We start from the raw sequence: 19,310 nt of genomic DNA, 5'->3' as shown, positions 1-19,310 counted from the left end.
ACTACCCTAGGTCTTGTTGGTTGTGTTCTTAAGCTAGCTTTTAGGCATCTGCTTTTCCCTGGTGTTGGCTGTATGATCCTGATGCCAGCAGGACTTCTCTGGAAGATGGGGGAGCCATAGTACAGACAATGGAGGTCAGGTTACACAATTCTGGGGGCTGTGCCTGAGGTGGACCCCACTGATAAGGGATTGGTGGAGCAATGCTCCAACCTGGAAGTTCTTGGGGTTTCCACAGGCCTCCACATAGAAACAGGATGCTCTTGAGGTCCCCTAAGGCTCTTCAGGACTGAAGAGCAAGCCCAGAACTAGGCAGTAGAGTTCAGGGGACTGTGCACAACTCTGCCTGCTGTATCCCAGGTGGACCCAACTGAGAAGGGATTGGTGGAGCAGGTTTCCAAGCTGGTTAGTTTTGGGGTCTGGAAGTCTTCCACAGGAAAGCATGACAGTCTTGGGATCCTCCAAGGTTCTGTCAGGACTGAAGAGCTAATTCAGAGTTAGATAATCAAGTTCCCTTTGATTTTTCATGTGACTTTTTTGTATAACATACATTTACATTTATTAATGAATATCTCTAAAATCAGCAACCATTAAAAAGTGATTGCATTATGTGGTCAAGCAGAACTAGCAACTTTCGTTTTTTAAAAAGCACAAATCTTAAAAATCTCAATTTATTCACATACATAATACAGCATACTAGTTATGTTAAATGCTACAAACCAATGTGAGTCTAATCGGATGGGGAAAAGCACACATTTAAGCTTTAAGAAACATTTTTCCCTATATATTAGCATTTTCTTAAATACATACATGAGATAAATGAGGTAACTATAAAATATACAGGGAACAACCATCCATCTTGTGTATATGTATATGTATATGTATATATATATATATATATTTATATTTATATATATATATATATATATATATATATATATATATATACACACACACACATGCATACATACATCTATAAAACCTTTCTAACACAGAAAACAGTGCTGGGCCCACATTGTTAGGAAAAGATAACTACTATTATGACTAGGCCAGAAGTTGGTAAATAAAGAGTAAACAATGCCAAGCCCCCACCACAGGAAACCATTGGTAACATGGAGTCTATAGCAAGGTCAGCAAATCACAAACATCCTAAGTAATTGTGTTCCAAGATATTTGATCACATTGTGAACCCCAAGATTGTGAACTGGAAAAAAAAAAACTTTCTTGTTGTTGTATGGCTTAGCCCTAGCACACACCTTTAACCCAAGAGCTTTCTTTTTTTGTTGTTGTTTCTTTTTTTTTCCATTTTTTATTAGGTATTTACCTCATTTACATTTCCAATGCTATACCAAAAGTCCCCCATACCCACCCACCCCCACTCCCCTACCCACCCACTCCCCCTTTTTGGCCCTGGCATTCCCCTGTACTGGGGCATATAAAGTTCCAAGAGCTTTCTATAAATAAGAGCTAAATAAAGTCAACTGTAGGTCAAGAGGCAGAGCAAACAACCAATTGAGAGAGAGTGAACATAGAAAGTAGAATGGACGGACATTGAGTTGAAGGTTATTTAAGACAGTATAAAGAAGGAAAAGGAACTTTTTCCTTCTGGGACACTGGTGGAATAGAAAGGTCAACTGGGTGCTTTTTTCTGCCTCTCTGAACTAGCAGGCTCTCATCATAATGTCTGGCTTTTGAGTCTTCATTTGGCAAATAGAACATTTGGGATTCTGTTTTTAAAACAACATAACTGTTTCATAATTAGTTTTTAAATAATTTTAAAAAGTGTATACCCCTCAGACCTGCTTGTTGGTATTACTGTAGCCAACACAATCCATGAGCCAATTCTGCTGTCCCAGGGTTTCAAATCACAGGGTTTGAATTTTTTTGTTGTTGTTGGAGTGAGGAAGAGATAGAGGTTGGAGAAGGTGGTTCTCTGTGTAAAACAGGTAGATAAATATAGTGTAACCATCACCTGGTTACATACAGTAAACTTTAGGTTCTTGTAGGGTGGGCCAATGGGCCCCTGGCAGGCTGGGTGGGATGCAGGAAACCTGGGCTGCTGCATGAGAATGGGGTTTGTTGGAACAGGCCTGCTATCAGGTGCTGGCCCCACAAGTGGTTTATTCACTTAGGGCAACAACCCCAGATGGGGATAGGAAAGGAAATAAATGGGACTTGAAAGTGTAGGGAACTCAGACTTCTCCAGACCTTGAGGGCAGGAGTCAGGCCAGGAAGGGCCATAAGATAGAGGTTCATGCCCTCCTTGTCTCTGTCCTTATGGGATTCCTAGGAGACTCACCCAGGCAGGTGAGAGACAGGCCCTGACTGGAGAGGAAATGCCTTGAAAATCAAACAGTCCTGGTAGTCTCATGTGACTTATAAACACTTTTATTAAAACACTCCCTTGGTTTTTCTTTTCTTTTTAAGATTTATTTATTATTATATCTAAGTACACTGTTTTAGCTGTACTTCAGATGCACCAGAAGAGGGTGTCAGATCTCATCATGGATGGTTGTGAGCCACCATGTAGTTGCTGGGATTTGAACTCAAGACCTTCGGAAGAGCAGTCAGTGCTCTTAACCACTGAGCCATCTCTCATCACAGGTTTTTGTGTCTTAAATGCTGTCTTGTTACATAACCAGAGTGGTCTGAAGCTCAGATTGGCATTAGACACACTGTTGTCTTCCTCCTACCAAGGCTTTGCAGCTGGAGTTAGGGATGGTTGTAAACTACTATGTGGGTACTGGGAGTCAAACCAGGGGCCTCTACTAGAGTAACCAGTGTTCTTTAAAAATGATTTATTTATTTGTTTTATATAAGTACACTGTAGCTGTCTTCAAATACACCAGAAGAGGGCATGGATCCCATTACAGATGGTTGTAAGCCATCATGTGGTTGCTGGGGATTGAACTCAGGACCTCTGGCAGAGCAGTCAATGCTCTTAACCACTGAGTCATCTCTCCAGCACCTAAATGCTGAAATTCTAATTTGTACCTTCCCTACAAAGGTAGAAACAAATGCTAATGTATGCTTTGTATGAATTATTGTGACTCAGAATGAGGTAGTTGACTGTGTCTTGCAAGCCCGAGGCCCTACCTTTGATCTTCAGTGCCATACAGAAACAAAACAAACGTATTAAAGAGTCCTCAGATTTTCAGTAGCTCCCCTTTCTGCCTCTATACATGTGGCCATAGATTGGATTGGACAAATAGGCAGATGGAGACCCTGTGAGGGGTGAGATGAGCAAAATTATTCTAGAAGTAGTACAGGGGGTACACTAAGGCTGACTGGTCTTTGGGGTAAAATGGTTTGTTATACCACAGAAAGACAGCAAGGCAAGAAGAGCTCTTGAGGGGAACTCTGGTCCATGTGGGAAAGTAGGAATCCCTCCTTGTACGCTTAGGAGGAGGGGTAAAAATCCATGCTACATACACAAAAGATTTTATGCTTGTAACTGACATGATTGCAGTAGTTCCCACAGACCACCTTCACTGCAAGACAGAAGTTCTAAGCATAGGCTGTGATCTGCAGAAAGGACCCTTGACAATGTCAAATGACAGTTTTGCTTCCACTTTGGAGAAGGCATTTTTCCCAACATGGAGAGGTATCCATTGCTTCTCAGAATTCTAGAGTGCTTAGAATGGCCTTGCTACTTGCAATATGCCCAAGGGTCCTTACTCTCAACTCCAGAAACTCTCTGTATGACTATTATCAACAATAATATTAAATAATGCATTACTATTATTTATTTGTCTAAATTTTTATTGAATCTCTATATAGTATATTCCATCTATTTACCTGTCAATATTTATCTCATTTTTTTCTCTTGAAAATATTTCTGTGCATCAATGTTTTTCTTGCAGGTATGTATACCTAGTGCCGATATAGACTGTAAGGATCCCATGGAATTGAAGTTGCAGATGGTTGTAAGAGGCCATGTGGAGGCTGTAAATCAAGCCTTGGTCCCACAGAAGAGCAGCAAATGCATTTTAATAGGTGATCCATCAGTCCAGGACTCATTCTTCCCTTTTCTATTTGAGGGAGCATCTGTAAGCCTAAAGGGGCCTTGAAGTCACAATCCTCCTGTCTCAGCTTCCAGGGGACTGGGAGTGTAGTTGAGTCTGCTCTAACTAAACTTAACAGGCTTTTATGGTGCTTAGTGCCAATAAGTAAAATGATGGAGATGAGAAAATGAAAAGAGCCCAGAGCAGAAGATAGATGCCCAAGGCCAACCCAGATTTAAATATGGATTAGGCTCAGGAGGCCAGGGTACATTTACCATGCTAGAGGCTCATCAGGGGCTATAGACACCTGTTGTGTACTGGATCTGATCCTGGATTGGGTCCACAAGTGCTCTGGAATTTTTTTTAATTAGGTATTTTCCTCATTTACATTTCCAATGCTATCCCAAAAGTCCCCCATACCCTCCCCCCCATTCTCCTACCCACCCACTCCCACTTCTTGGCCCTGGCGTTCCCCTGTACTGAGGTGTACTGAGGCATATAAAGTTTGCAAGTACAATGGGCCTCTCTTCCCAATGATGGCCGACTAGGCCATCTTCTGATACATATGCAGCTAGAGACACGAGCTCCGGGGTACTGGTTAGTTCATATTGTTGTTCTACCTATAGGACTGCAGATCCCTTTAGGTCCTTGGGTACTTTCTCTAGCTCCTCCATTGGGGACCCTGTGATCCATCCAATAGCTGACTGTGAGCATCCACTTCTGTGTTTGCTAGGCTCCAGCATAGTCTCACAAGAGACAGCTATATCAGAGTCCTTTCAGCAAAATCTTGCTAGTGTATGCAATGGTGTCAGCGTTTGGAGGCTGATTATGGGATGGATCCCCGGATATGGTAGTCTCTAGATGGTCCATCCTTTTGTCTCAGCTCCAAACTTTGTCTCTGTAACTCCTTCCATGGGTGTTTAGTTCCCAATTCTAAGAAGGGGCAAAGTGTCCACACTTTGGTTTTCATTCTTCTTCAGTTTCATGTACTTTGTATCTTGTATCTTGGGTATTCTAAGTTTCTGGGCTAATATCCACTTATCAGTGAGTACATGTCATGTGAGTTCTTTTGTGATTGGGTTACCTCACTCAGAATGATGCCCTCCAGGTCCATCCATTTGCCTAGGAATTTCATAAATTCATTCTTTTTAATAGCTGAGCAGTACTCCATTGTGTAAATGTAACACATTTTCTGTATCCATTCCTCTGTTGAGGGGCTTCTGGGTTCTTTCCAGCTTCTAGCTATTATAAATAGGGCTGCTATAAACATAGTGGAGCATGTGTTTTTCTTACCGGTTGGAACATCTTCTGGATATATGCCCAGGAGAGGTATTGCTGGATCCTCCAGTAGTACTATGTCCAATTTTCTGAGGAACCACCAGACTGATTTCCAGAGTTGTACAAGTTTACAATCCCACCAGCAATGAAGGAGTGTTCCTCTTTCTCCACATCCTTGCCAGCACCTGAATTCTTGATCTTAGCCATTTTGACTGGTGTAAGATGGAATCTCAGGGCTGTTTTGGTTTGCATTTCCCTGATGGTTAAGGATGCTGAACATTTTTTCAGGTGCTTCTCAGCCACTCGGTATTCCTCAGGTGAGAATTCTTTGTTTAGCTCTGAGCCTCATTTTTTAATGGGGTTTTCTGATTTTCTGGAGTCCACCTTCTTGAGTTCTTTATATATGTTGGATATTCGTCCCCTATCTGATTTAGGATAGGTAAAGATCCTTTCCCAGTCTGTTGGTGGCCTTTTTGTCTTATTGACGGTGTCCTTTGCCTTACAGAAGCTTTGCAGTTTCATGAGGTCCCATTTGTCAATTCTCAATCTTACAGCACAAGACATTGCTGTTCTATTCAGGAATTTTCCCCCTGTGCTTTTCCCCACTTTCTCCTCTATAAGTTTCACTGTCTCTGGTTTTATGTGGAGTTCCTTGATCCACTTAGATTTGACCTTAATACAAGGAGATAGGAATGGATCAATTCGCATTCTTCCACATGTTAACTGCCAGTTGTGCCAGTACCGTTTGTTGAAAATGCTGTCTTTTTTCCCATTGCATGGTTTTAGCTCCCTTGTCAAAGATCAAGTGATCATAGGTGTGTGGATTCATTTCTGGGTCTTCAATTCTTTTCCACTGGTCTACTTGTCTGTCAGTATACCAGTACCATGCAGTTTTTATCACAATTGCTCTGTAGTACATCTTTAGGTCCGGCATGGTGATTCCACCAGAGGTTCTTTTATCCTTGAGAAGAGTTTTTGCTATCCTATGTTTTTTGTTATTCCAGATGAATTTGCAGATTCCTCTTTCTGATTCGTTGAAGAATTGAGTTGGAATTTTGATGGGGATTGCATTGAATCTGTAGATTGCTTTTGGCAAGATAGCCATTTTTACTATATCGATCCTGCCAATCCATGAGCATGGGAGATCTTTCCATCTTCTGAGATCTTCTATAATTTCTTTCTTCAGAGACTTGAAGTTCTTTTCATACAGATCTTTCACTTCCTTATTTAGAGTCATGCCAAGGTATTTTATATTATTTGTGACTATTGAGAAGGGTGTTGTATCCCTGATTTCTTTCTCAGCTTGTTTATTCTTTGTGTAGAGAAAGGGCTCTGGAATTTTTACATCTTCCAGTGGGTTTAGCAGAGTCCATAAACCTAGGCTGGTGACTAGATCCAACATTGGGTTAGGTCATCCTGGTCTACAGAATGAGTTCCAGGACAGCCAGAGCTACATAGTAATTCCCTGTCTCAAAAAAAAAAATTAAAAAGAAAGAAACAAAGAAAGAAAGAAAGAAAGAAAGGAAGGAAGGAAGGAAGGAAGGAAGGAAGGAAGGAAGGAAGAGAGAAAGAAAGAACAACATGAGTTAGGGAACTGTAGAGCTGGCTTTCTAATGCAAACACTTACACTAGATCTAAAGCTCTGACTATAGTCCCCTAAACCTTAACATGACAAAGTATACACTCATACACCTAGACCCAGACCTACCTTACATCTCAAAGATAATTTACATTCACAAGTATTGTAATTGAATGCTACAGGAAAAAATGGACAAAATATGAAACCTATCAGATTTTGGTATAAAAATCAATTTTAATGCTTTCACTAACCCTAAGACCATGACCATAATCCCCTAATGCTAATCCTAACCTTAACACAGCAGACCACAAAACACTCCTTACTTATAAAAAAACAAAACTAACATAACCTTACCTTGCATCATAGACATAACTTATATTAAGAGACATGGTAACTTGATGTTAGGTCAAAAAAAATGGGATAGATTATGAAACCTATTGGATTTGGGTGTAAAACTTTCCCAAATATCAAGATTAGAAACTCAGGTTTTGAGAAGCATGATTGAATCTTTTTTGAGGCAATAAAAAATTTAAACCTGGAGGATGATGGTGGCATATGCCTAGAATCCCATCACTCCGGAGACAGAGGCAGATGGAACTCTATGAGTTCGAGGACAGCCTGGTCTATAGAATGAGTTCAAGGACAGTCAGAGCCACACAAAGAAAAACCTGTCTCAGTAAAATCAAAAAACAAAACACCAAAAAACCCACCACTGCCACTACCAACAATAAATAAATAAATAAATAAATAAATAAATAAATAAATAAGTTTAAACCTGCGGTTACTAGACTAATGGGTAACTCTATGATGCTTTATAGCTCTATTTCCTTGAGTCAGAATGACTGGAGAAGTGCTCTGCAGATTCCAGATGGAATGAAAGCTATTAACCTAGAAATGGTACACTGAGGCAAAGGAACCCAGGCAGGGTGGTAGAGTGAAGAAATTGCAGCCATAGAAGTCTCTACACCAAAGGTGAAGACTAAGGAGCAGCACTCAACATCTATAGGGTCTTGGGGGCCCCTTGAGTTCCTACAAAATGCCTCTGCCTCATAAACAATATGTTTGTCTGGAAGTCAGCTACTTTCAGCCCCCTATCATAAAACGATAACGGAACCTGCCATGTCCAGGTCTGTCTGACATGCAGAAGTCCAAGTAACAAGATTTGGCTATACACTTCTTAAAGATTCTCTGTCTCGCTGTCTCTCTGTCTCTGTCTGTCTCCTTCTGTCTCTGTCTTTCTGTGTGTATTTATATACAAGTGTGTGTGTGTGTGTGTGTGTGTGTGTGTGTGTGTGTGTGTGTGTGTGTGGTGAGTACCTATTTACTGACTCTTGGGCCTTAGTAAAATATATTGCAATCTGCTCTAAAACTAGAAGGCAAGTTTTTACAATCAGTAGATATTTGTTCTAAAGAGGCCTGGATTTTTAAAGCAAAATCTGATATCAAAATATCTGTGAGGGAGGCATGACACTAGCAAAGATATAGAAGAAGCCAGACATAATAATACCATTATGATCAACTATCCAAGATAAGTGCCACCAGATATAAGATTAACAAGGAACAAATACCTAGAACCAGAATCAAAGGGGAAAATGACACATGGGAATAAATACTACCTACCATTAAGCTACAGAAGATCACTTGTGTTTATTGCCACTATACCAAAAACTAGGACATCAAGGAACACAAGGACTAAAACACTGAATAGACTAATGCAATATTCAGGAATCCTGGCATGTTATTAAGAATACTATTAGCTAGATGGTTGTGGAACACACCTTTAATCCCGACACTCAGGAGGCAGAGGCAAGAGACTCTCTGAGTTTGAGATCACCCTGGTCTACAGAGTGAGTTCCAGGAGAGCCAGGGCTACATGGAGAAACTCTGTCTTGAAAAACAAACAACCAAATACTATTAAAGGTTGTGAAAAAAGTTCTCACGGATACTTTTTAACTAGATACAACTCTATTGGTAAGGCTACACACTGTAAGATATATGTATTTAACTATACAATACAAATACACTTCGTAGGACCATTGATCAAATATAGAAGTAAATATACATGCACAATGGCAAACACCTTTATAGGATTAGGCATTGTAGTGCGCATACCCTACTCAGCAAGCCTCCATGAACAATCTTTGGTTCTGGTACACAGCCTTTGATTGTCCTAAGTTTATAATAGACTCTGACAAAGGCTCATACTTCGCAGGCAAAATGACACAAGAAACGGCAAATAATTAGATATCTAATGGAATTTCTATATACCATATAGCCCTAGAACATCAGGAAACATGAGAGATGCAATGCTTTGATCAAAGAATAATTAATGTTGTCTGGTTAAATTTACCTGCAATTGGCTTTTATTAATAAAGCAGCTTATACCCTGACCCAGCTGGGACTTAGCCTGTCTATATTGGCTTGTTCTTTTCCAAAATCTGGACTTCAGCAACATCTCCAATAAAACCTGGAGATATTAAGCACTGACTACACTATTTGCTTCAGTGGCACATTGGTTGAAAGATGAAATGAAAGATAAAGGTGGCATTGCCACCTTCAAATCAATGTTCTCACAACTTAGTGGGACATAGTATAAGACTAATTTGCACAGGCCCTAATTGGTCTAAAGCAGCTCTCATCACTCTTTGTGACTTTACTACCTTAATTAAGTTTTATCAGTTCCATTCACTTTATATGCAAATTGTTTTTGAGATTTGGCCTCTCAGACATATTTAAGTTAGGAGAAGAACTACCAGATATACCATTATTTGAAAGCATAATAACCTTTCTAGAACTTATAAACAAATTTACTATACAACCTCATATTGGGAGCAGATTTTGTTTTGGTCCTGGAAGACAAAGAATGGAACTAGATCTTAAGACGTAATGGTAGATACACACCCCTTCACTCTCTTCACACTTTATATTGCCTTAATTGTAGTCTTACTCAGTTTTGAACTGGCTCTATATCAAATACTATGAACACCTCTCTCCAAGCACCACGCACCTACTGGGATACAACACACTAACATTTAGAAAGAAGTGGATCAAACCTCTCTTTGTGTTGATGATAGGTAGAAGGCCCTCTTTGAAGCTACTACCACTACTGTCACTGTAGCCATCTGGACCTAGCTCACTATATTCATTTCCCCAGAACTCCCCAATATTGTAGGATGGAAGGACTTAATGTAACCATCAGACTTGATAATAACAATAGCCGCCTATTGGAATGTTACAGAATTGGCACATAAACCTGTTGTCTTAGGATCTCCATTGCTGTGAAGAGACACCACAGCAACTTTTATAAAGGATATCATTTAATTGGGGCTGGCTTACAGGTTCAGAGGTTCAGACTATTATCATCATGATGGAAAACATGACAACATCCAGGAAGAAATGATGCTGAAGTGGTAACTGAGAGTTCTATATCTTGATCCACAGACAGCAGAAGACTGATGTGACACACTGGTCAGACTTGAGCTTTTTAGACTTCAAAGCTCATACCCAGTAGCCTACTTCCTCCAACAAGGCCACACTTACTCCAACATAGCCACACATCCTTATTGTGCCACTTCCTATGACCAAACATTCAAACACATGAATCTATGTGGGCCACCACACCTGTTGAGATGCACATGATAATAAATGCAAACAGGCTATGCAGAATAGTAAGCATTTTAACTCACAACTTAAGAGCTTTACCAACCTAGACAAATGCAATAATCCTACTAAAGCCTCTAGCAATACTAATTGTTGAAAATAACTGGAGGATTACAGAAAGGCACAAAAAAGCAATTTATGCAGACCACTGGATATACTTAGAACAAATGGAGCTCTTGTCTCTAGCTGCATATGTATCAAAAGATGGCCTAATAGGCCATCACTTGAAAGAGAGATCCATTGGACTTGCAAACTTTATATGCCCCAGTACAGGGGAACGCCAGGGCCAAAAAGGGGGAGTGGGTGGGTAGGGGAGTGGGGGTGGGGTGGGTATGGGGGACTTTTGGTATAGCATTGGAAATGTAAATGAGCTAAATACCTAATAAAAATGGAAAAAATAAAAATAAATAAAAGAGTAAAAAAAACATAAAAAATCAATGTTGATCAACACATTTCGTCTGCTAAGATGCCCTACCTACAAGATGAGTTTTTAATTATTCCAAGCTGGTACTCTGATGGAACTCTTACAAGTAACACAGCTATGGAAGTCAGCTTTATACTAATTCTGGTACCCATATGGGATGGAAAAGATAAGGACTATAAATATGTAGAAACTGAGGTATCCAACAATAAGGATGACACAGCAACAATAACAACCAAACCATATTTTAATCCTCTCAAGCCATATTTTAATCCATCTAATGACAGTATATCCTTCATATTTAGAATACAAGAAGGAACAGATTTAAAAAGAAATGAGCAATGAGAGTATATATTATGTTTTAGGCTTCATTAATTTTCCATACTTTGGACATCTCTCTCTCTCTGACCACCCATGAGGTGAAGGAGTTCACAGAAGTCTCATCTTGGGACAGCTGATCTCTAATACCTCTTAATCCCCCATCATTATGGGATTCTAATACTTTTGGAATATATTGGGACATATACCAATTCCCACTTGTGCCTACTGAACCCAAATGTCTGCCCTACTCTTTAGAAAGATTACAACAAAAGTCTTTAAGACAGAACCAGGCACTTACTCTCCTAAATTCCTATCCCATTATTTCATATTATTAGAAACCAAGCTAGTGGCACATGTAAATTTAATTTTATCACAGCCCCAAACTATAACTCTACATTGCCTAACTTTGAAATGATTTGTGTATGTTTAGAATTAAAACAAAACCTTCCACTTTTACGGGGTCACAATTGGACAATATTTGGGGCAATCAACTTGTAGAAAACTGGTTAGCTTAGGCAGAAAATCGCAACTCTAAAATCACTGTCCAACACAGATGGAACATGTCTGGAGAAGTGTATCTCCTAGTGGTATGGGGTGGTACTACAATGAGATGAGCACTCATACTACTTTGGCTCAATGTAACAATCCTGGCTGACAAACATAATCCAGCAATAGTCAAAACACTATCAAAAGCATCTAGTTTGATACATCAGGCATCAAATATACACAGTGATCAAATATATACAGCTATCACCAACAGTTAATCAGGAACTCAAATCCATTTAATTTGATGTTGGCTATTGGCTTGCTGTATATTGCTTTGATTCTGTTTATGTATGTGCCCTGTATCCCTGATTTCTCTAATACCTTTAACATGAAGGGGTATTGGATTTTATCAAAGTCTTTTTCAGTGTCTAATGAGATAATCATGTGATTTTCTTTGTTTATATGGTGGATTATATTGATGATATTAATATATTGAATCATCTCTGCATCCCTGGGATGAAGCTTACTTGATCATGTTGGATGATGGTTTTAATGTGTTCTCTGATTCAGTTTGCTAATATTTTATTGAGTATTTTTGCATCAATGTTCATAAAAGAAATTAGTCTGAGAATCTTTTGTTGAGTCTTTGTGTGGTTTAGGTATCAGGGTGACTGTAGTCACACAAAATGAGTTTGGCAGTATTCTTTCTATTTCCATTTTGTGGAATAGTTTGAGGAGTGTTGGTATTAGGTCTTCTTTGAAAGTCTGGTAGAATTCTGCACTAAAACCATCTGGCCCTGGGCTTTGGGTGGAGGATTGGGAGACTTTTAATGACTGCCCCCCCACACTTAGGGGTTATAGGGCTGTTTAAATAGTTTACCTGATCTTGATTTAACTTTGGTAAGTGGTATCTGTCTAGAAAATTGTCCATTTCACTGAGATTTCCCCGTTTTGTGGAGTATAGGCTTTTGAAGTAAGACATAAAAATTCTTTTAATTTCATCAGTGCCTGTTGTTATGTCTCCCTTTTCATTTCTGATTTTGTTTACTTGGATACTGTCTTTCTGTCTTTTGGTTAGTCTGGCTAAGGGTTTGTCTATCTTGTTGATTTTCTCAAAGAACCGGCTGCTGGTTTCATTGATTATTTGTACTGCTTTCTTTGTTTCTAAATGAATGATTTTAGCCCCAATTTTGATTATTTCCTGCCTTCTACTACTCTTAGGTGTACTTGCTTCTTTTTTCTATAGCTTTCAGGTGTACTTTTTTAAACTTAATTTTATTTTTTACTTATTCACTTTACATCCCACTCACTGCCCCCTCCCACAGTCCTTCCCCCATCCCCCTTCCCCTTCTCCTCTGAGCAGTTGGGAGCCTTCCTGGCTATCTCCCAATCCTGGCACTTCAAGTCTCTGTGAAGTTAGGTGCTTCTCCCACTGAGGCCAGTCAAGGGAGCCCAGCTAGAAGAAGAACATATACCACATACAGGCAACAGCTCTTGGGATAGCCCCTGCTCCAGTTGTTTGGGACCCACACAAAGACCAAGCTGCACATCTGCTGCACATGTTGGGGAGGCCTAAGTCCAGCCTGTGTATGTTCTCTTTGATTGGTGTTCAGACTCTGAGAGCTCCAAGAGTCCAGGTTATTTGCTCTGTTGGTCTTTCTGTGGAGTTCCTATCCCTTTCTGGGCCACAATCCTTCCTCCTAGTCTTCCAAAAGAGTCCCCAAGCTCCATCCACTATTTGGTTCTGGGTGTTTGTATCTGTCTGAGTCAGCTGTTGGGTGGAGCCTCCCAGAGGACAATATGCACCTGTGTGCAAGCATAACAGAGTACCATTAATAGTGTTAGGGATTGGTGCTTGTCCATAGGATGGGTCTCAAGTTGGGCCAGTTATTGGATGGCCAATTCCTCAATCTCTGCTCCATCCCCTGTCCCTGCATTTCTTGTGGACCGGACAGATTTTGGGTTGAAATTTTTGTGGGTGAGTTGGTGTCTCTGTCGCTCCACTGGATTCTTGCCTGGCTTCAGGAGGCAGGTTCCATATGCCCAATTTTGTGAGTCACAGCTAAGGTCACTCCCATTGATTCTTGGGTGCCTCCCTTATCCCAGGTCTCTGTCTTGTCCTGGAGATGCCCCCCCCCATCTCCTCATCCTTGTCAGTTGCAAAGTTTTTTATGGTTTAAAATATTACTTTTACTAAAATTAAAGCATGCTATAGAATACCACCATAAGATATTTAGAATTGTGTGTGTTGTTTGCTTGCTTTGTCCTTCTCAATGTCTTTGGCTATGGCAGGTATCAAATGAGGAAATGAAAATGATTTGTATAAAAATATGCTTTTGATAAGACTTTTTAGATGGAGGAGAGTTGCTGGGTATTAAACCAGTGCCTCATGCAGACTATTTCCTCTGCTTTTGAAAAAAAAAAATCTTAAAAACATCTTTCATCCCTTGTAAAGCTCCTAAAATGTAGATATATCATATACTTATCTGGGCAATGATTTCATCTGATTTGGAATTCTATCAATAGCAAGTGATGGTTAATTCATGTCCCAAAATCAAAGAGGATCAGGAATATATATGTGGCTAGTAGGAGAGATCTTGCCCAGAGTGTGAGCCTAGAATATCACCACAAGCCTCACAGCAAAAGAGAAAATGGCTTCAAACTGAATCTTAAATGACTAAATACTTAACATCTGAAATGATTGAGAATTTGTGCCTAGGGGAAACATAGTTCTACATAAATTATAAAATTATTCATGGAACTTGTTAGAAAAAAAATTTCATGCTACATAAGACACAAGCCATGAAAACCATATAGCTTTACAGCTAAAATGATTTAAAACAATTTTTAAAATACTTAAAAATTATAAAGGGAGAGATTGGTTAAGAGCACAAATTGCTCTTCCAGGGGATGCAGTTTCTAATTTCGGCTACCAGATGGTGACTCACACCTGTCTGGCCACTTCAGTGGATCTGCTGCCCTCTTCTGGCCTTCTTGAGCACCAGACATGCCCATAGTACACATGGTACCAAACACCCATACACTTAATTTTCTTAATAAATAAAAAGAAAACCTAGAGTCATAAATATGAAAGAAAAATGATTGTAAGATGAATTTTTGGATATTTGATTCCATCTCACTTTAATGTACATTCCCAGAAATCATTTTACACCCTAAAAAAAGGGAGCATATACTACTAGATAGTAAAAGCTTTAAGAGTTTGGAAATAGATCTCACTGTTAAAGCATTTGCTTAGCATGCATATGACTTTGGATTCAATTCTCAGCACTGAAAGAGGCTCTACAAGAAAGGAAAATACAAACTGCATTAAGATGAGACATTAAAGTTCATTTCTATCAAATTCATTAATTATATTAGTCTTTTTTTTCAATGCTAAGGATTGAGCCCAAGGAAGAATTATTTCACTCAGATGAGTTTTCTTTAAACTTTGCTACTAAAGATTCAAATACTGGGCTGGAAATATGGTCTGGTGACATAGTGTTTACCCAGCATGTTTGGTTCCTGAATTTGATCCTTAGTAGCGGCACTTTCCCCTTAAGTAACCCTCCCTTCGAGGAGAGGCCCTTGGTCCGGTGAAGGTCCTCTGCCACAGTAAAGGGGAATGCCAGGTCCAGGAAGTGGGAGTGGGTGGGTTGGGGAGCACGGGGAGGAAGGAGCGGATAGGGGGTTTTCAGAGGGGAAGCCAGGAAAGGGGATAACATTTGAAATGTAAGTAAAGAAAATATCTATTTACCCTTTCTTAGAAATGGGAACAAAACACCCATGGAAGGAGTTACAGAGACAAAATTTGGAGCTGTGACGAAAGGATGGACCATCTAGTGATTGCCATATGCAGGGATCCATCCCATAATCAGCTTCCAAACGCTGACACCATTGCATACACTAGCAAGATTTTGCTGAAAGGACCCAGATATAGCTGTCTCTTGTGAGACTATGCCGGAGCCTAGCAAACACAGAAGTGGATAATCACAGTCAGCTATTGGATGGGTCATACGGCCCCTAATGGAGGAGCTAGAGAAATTACCCAAGGAGCTAAAGGGAACTGCAACCCTAATAGGTGGAACAACAATATGAACTAACCAGTACCCCGGAGCTCTTGACTCTAGCTGCATATGTATCAAAAGATGGCCTAGTCGGCCATCACTGCAAAGAGAGGCCCATTGGACTTGCAAACTTTATATGCCCCAGTACAGGGAAATGCCAGGGCCAAAAAGGGGCAGTGGGTGGGTAGGGGATTGGGGGGGGGTGGGTATGGGGGACCTTTGGGATAGCATTGAAAATCTAAACGAGGAAAATACCTAATAAAAAAAAAGAAAATATCTAATAAAAAAAAAGAGTAACCCTCCCTTCAAAAAACTCAGGAAGACAAAACCACTAATTTTCTTTCTGAAGAAAACAAATCTTCAAAACCTTAGACAAACAGTGCACACCTACACTCTCTACCTGCTGAAAAGCAAGAACTTCACTAGAGCCTGGGAAGAGAGCCTGATCCTGCATGTACTTCCAAATTCTCTGCCATCCCTCCCAAGAAAATCATTAGTCCTGGGACCAGCACTAATAGGCTTTTGAAACTTCATAACAGTTTATCAAACTTTGGAGACATGTTTCCACTGGCATTAAGACGTGTTTTACTGCTGGGCAGTGGTGGCACATGCCTTTAATCCCAGCTCTCGGGAGGCAGAGGCAGGCGGATTTCTGAATTTGAGGCCAGCCTGGTCTACAGAGTGAGTTCCAGGACAGCCAGGGCTATACAGAGAAACCCTATCTCGGAAAAACAACAACAACAAAAAAGATGTGTTTTACTGTATGAAGCCAGGTTCTTCCCACTATGGAATGCCTGGATCTAACTTGGCACACTGCGTAAGCAATGCATTTTGAGAAGCACAGGAATCAATGTGACAGACATTAGAGGCCAACTTGTCTATCTGTGAAGACTAATTGGCATCGCTCCTGGAGATACAGACAGAGGTTCCGCTTCTGTTGAATGACAAGTGGTGGCAGTAGTGATATCCTCCAGGAAGCACGAAGTCCTGCTGAACACTGACAAGCTAGCAGCAAATGCTGTCTGTGCTTGCTCAGCTAGAACACCACCTTCAGCTTCTTTGCCAATCTTTGCCAATCAAAGATTAAAGAAATAGTATGGACTCAGGAGGCAGAGGCAGGTGGATCTCTGAGTTTGAGTCCAGTCTGGTCTACAGAGAATTTAAGGACAACACAGAGAAACCCTGTCTTGAGGAGAAAAAAAGCAAAGAAACCAAAAAGTAATGTGTATTTGCCCTTTGCAAAAGCATCAGTGGAAAATGGAAAACTTTAGTTTTAAAAGTTCTGAAGGTAGGTGTGGTAATCGTGTACCTCAGCAGTTGTCTGAGAGAAGACAGTTATATCGTGAGGGTTATATGTTGAGAGACACCTACAGCTAGGTAGCACCAGCCAGAACTACATAGTAAAACATTGTTTCAAACAAAAGTTTCTATACAATTTCTGAAGGATTTTCAAAGTTCTTACACACACACACACACACACACACACACATTCTTCTTTCACTGTTGGACTCATTCTAGACTTGGTGGGTTCTTACAATTTCCTCTGATATTAGAGAATTCTCTAAAAAACAAATTGAAAGTAAGTAGTGGTAACACCCCTGTGTTCATAGCACTCAGGGGGCTGAGACAACCGGCGTGTAAGTTAAAGCCCAACCTGGCCTTCTTAACCAGACCCTATCTTTAATGGGCTGAGAGTGGGTCTAAAATTTGAGGTTATTGAAAAATGTCTGAACACTAAAACTATTTGCATAGCATTTTGAGTTTGATACTTGCCCCAGAATAGGCAAAGGCATATAAATACAAGAAGGGTAAAAACCTTGACAAAACTTTCCCACTGAAAATGACTTGGGATGGGGGTTGCCAAAGATGTACAACATATTTATAGTTTTACTTCTCCAGTAAGGGAACAACTAATAAAGTAGCAGTTGCTACAAAAAGAACTAATTCTAGGTCTGGGAAGGTGGTTCATTGATTAAGAGCCCTGATTGCTCTTCCTGAGGACCTAAGTTCAACTTCCAGCTCACAACCATCGGTAACTGGCGTTCCAGGGATCCAATGCCTTCTGGCCTTTGTATGTACTGGGACATGGATGGTGCAAAGACACACATGCAGACAAAAGAACACATACATATAAAATAAAAAAAAATTTAAATACAAATAATTCTGTTAGGTTTGTTGAATGTCCACTTTTCTTCATAATCAACGTATAACTTATAACATGTCCATTTATATGTCCCATGTATCTTTCTCTGCCTGTGCCCCATCTAAGCTATGATAGAACATGAGGAATGAGGGAAAAGGAAAGGGAGGAGAAATAGAAGGAAGAAATTTCCAACACTCTCGTCCTTTCTCTTCCCCACTTTCATTTTATTATTTTGTTTCCCTTTTTCATCTCCCTGTCCCTTTAAGGTGATGTCGATTGTATCTCAGGCAGGCCTCAAAGTTGATTTGTAGCCAAAGATGCCCTTGGATTTCTGATCCCCCTGCTTCCAATTTCCAGATGTTAAGATTATGGGCTTGTGACATCTCATCCCTAGAAAAGCATAAGCTTGTAGAAGTCAAGGGACACTTTTATTTACTGCTGCCTCTCTAGAAACTTCCTGCCAGTTTGGCACTTACAAAATATTTTTTAGAAAGAAGAGGAAAGTAGATAATCTATATACTAAATAAGTACTTGATAACTGAGTGGAACTTAAAATTAAAAAAAAAAAGCAGTGTTTGTGAACAGGTTTCAGTACCTCCCCATTTTTCTCAAAGCAAATGGTCCTGGCGGCTGTGTCTCACACGTGGGTAATGAAATCTCCCTGCCTAAAGATGTACAATGTGAAAGTCTGTTTCCCCTTGTGATAGAGGTTAACATTGTAAGCCCTGCAGCACCACATGGCTCAGGTAGTGTTGTGGTTAAAATTGTGTTTGGCCAAAAGAAACTCCAACACATATATGCCATCGCTACTTCTATTTTTTTTCTTAAACATAATAAAATTTAAAGAAAGAAAAACCTCACAATTGTTAGGATTTAGTGGCAGAAGGTCCTTGATGGGTTGGGGCAGAGATGTGCTGCAAAGAGATCACACCATGCAAACAGATCTCAGGAGAGAGGCCATCTCAGAGTGGGGACATAAAAGAGAGAGTTAGAGTCAGAGAGCCAGACTGAAAGAGACAGACTGAGAGACTGGAAGACAAAGAGAATGGGGGTGTGTTGGGGGGGGGGTTGGTAAGGGTTTTGTAACTTGTGGAAACAGTGTAAAGAGTGGCATTTGGGGAAGGGAGGTGATGATGTGCCTTTTGGCGCTGAGTTCCTGAGGGCAGGCTTGACAAGTGCCTGCTTTCTAACATTAATGGCCATTGATACTGGAAAAAAAAACTATTTTATTACTACATTAATTGAAATTTGCAACTATATTTATAAATAATATTTATACATTTATGGAGTCATGTTAACTTTCAGCCCAAGGAGAGATAACATTAAAAATGAAATATATTTTATAAAGAAAATATTT

This window comes from Mus musculus, chromosome X (genome assembly GCF_000001635.26).
Source record: "Mus musculus strain C57BL/6J chromosome X, GRCm38.p6 C57BL/6J".
In the NCBI taxonomy this organism is placed as follows: Eukaryota; Metazoa; Chordata; class Mammalia; order Rodentia; family Muridae; genus Mus; species Mus musculus.
This window is presented reverse-complemented; position numbering follows the sequence as displayed.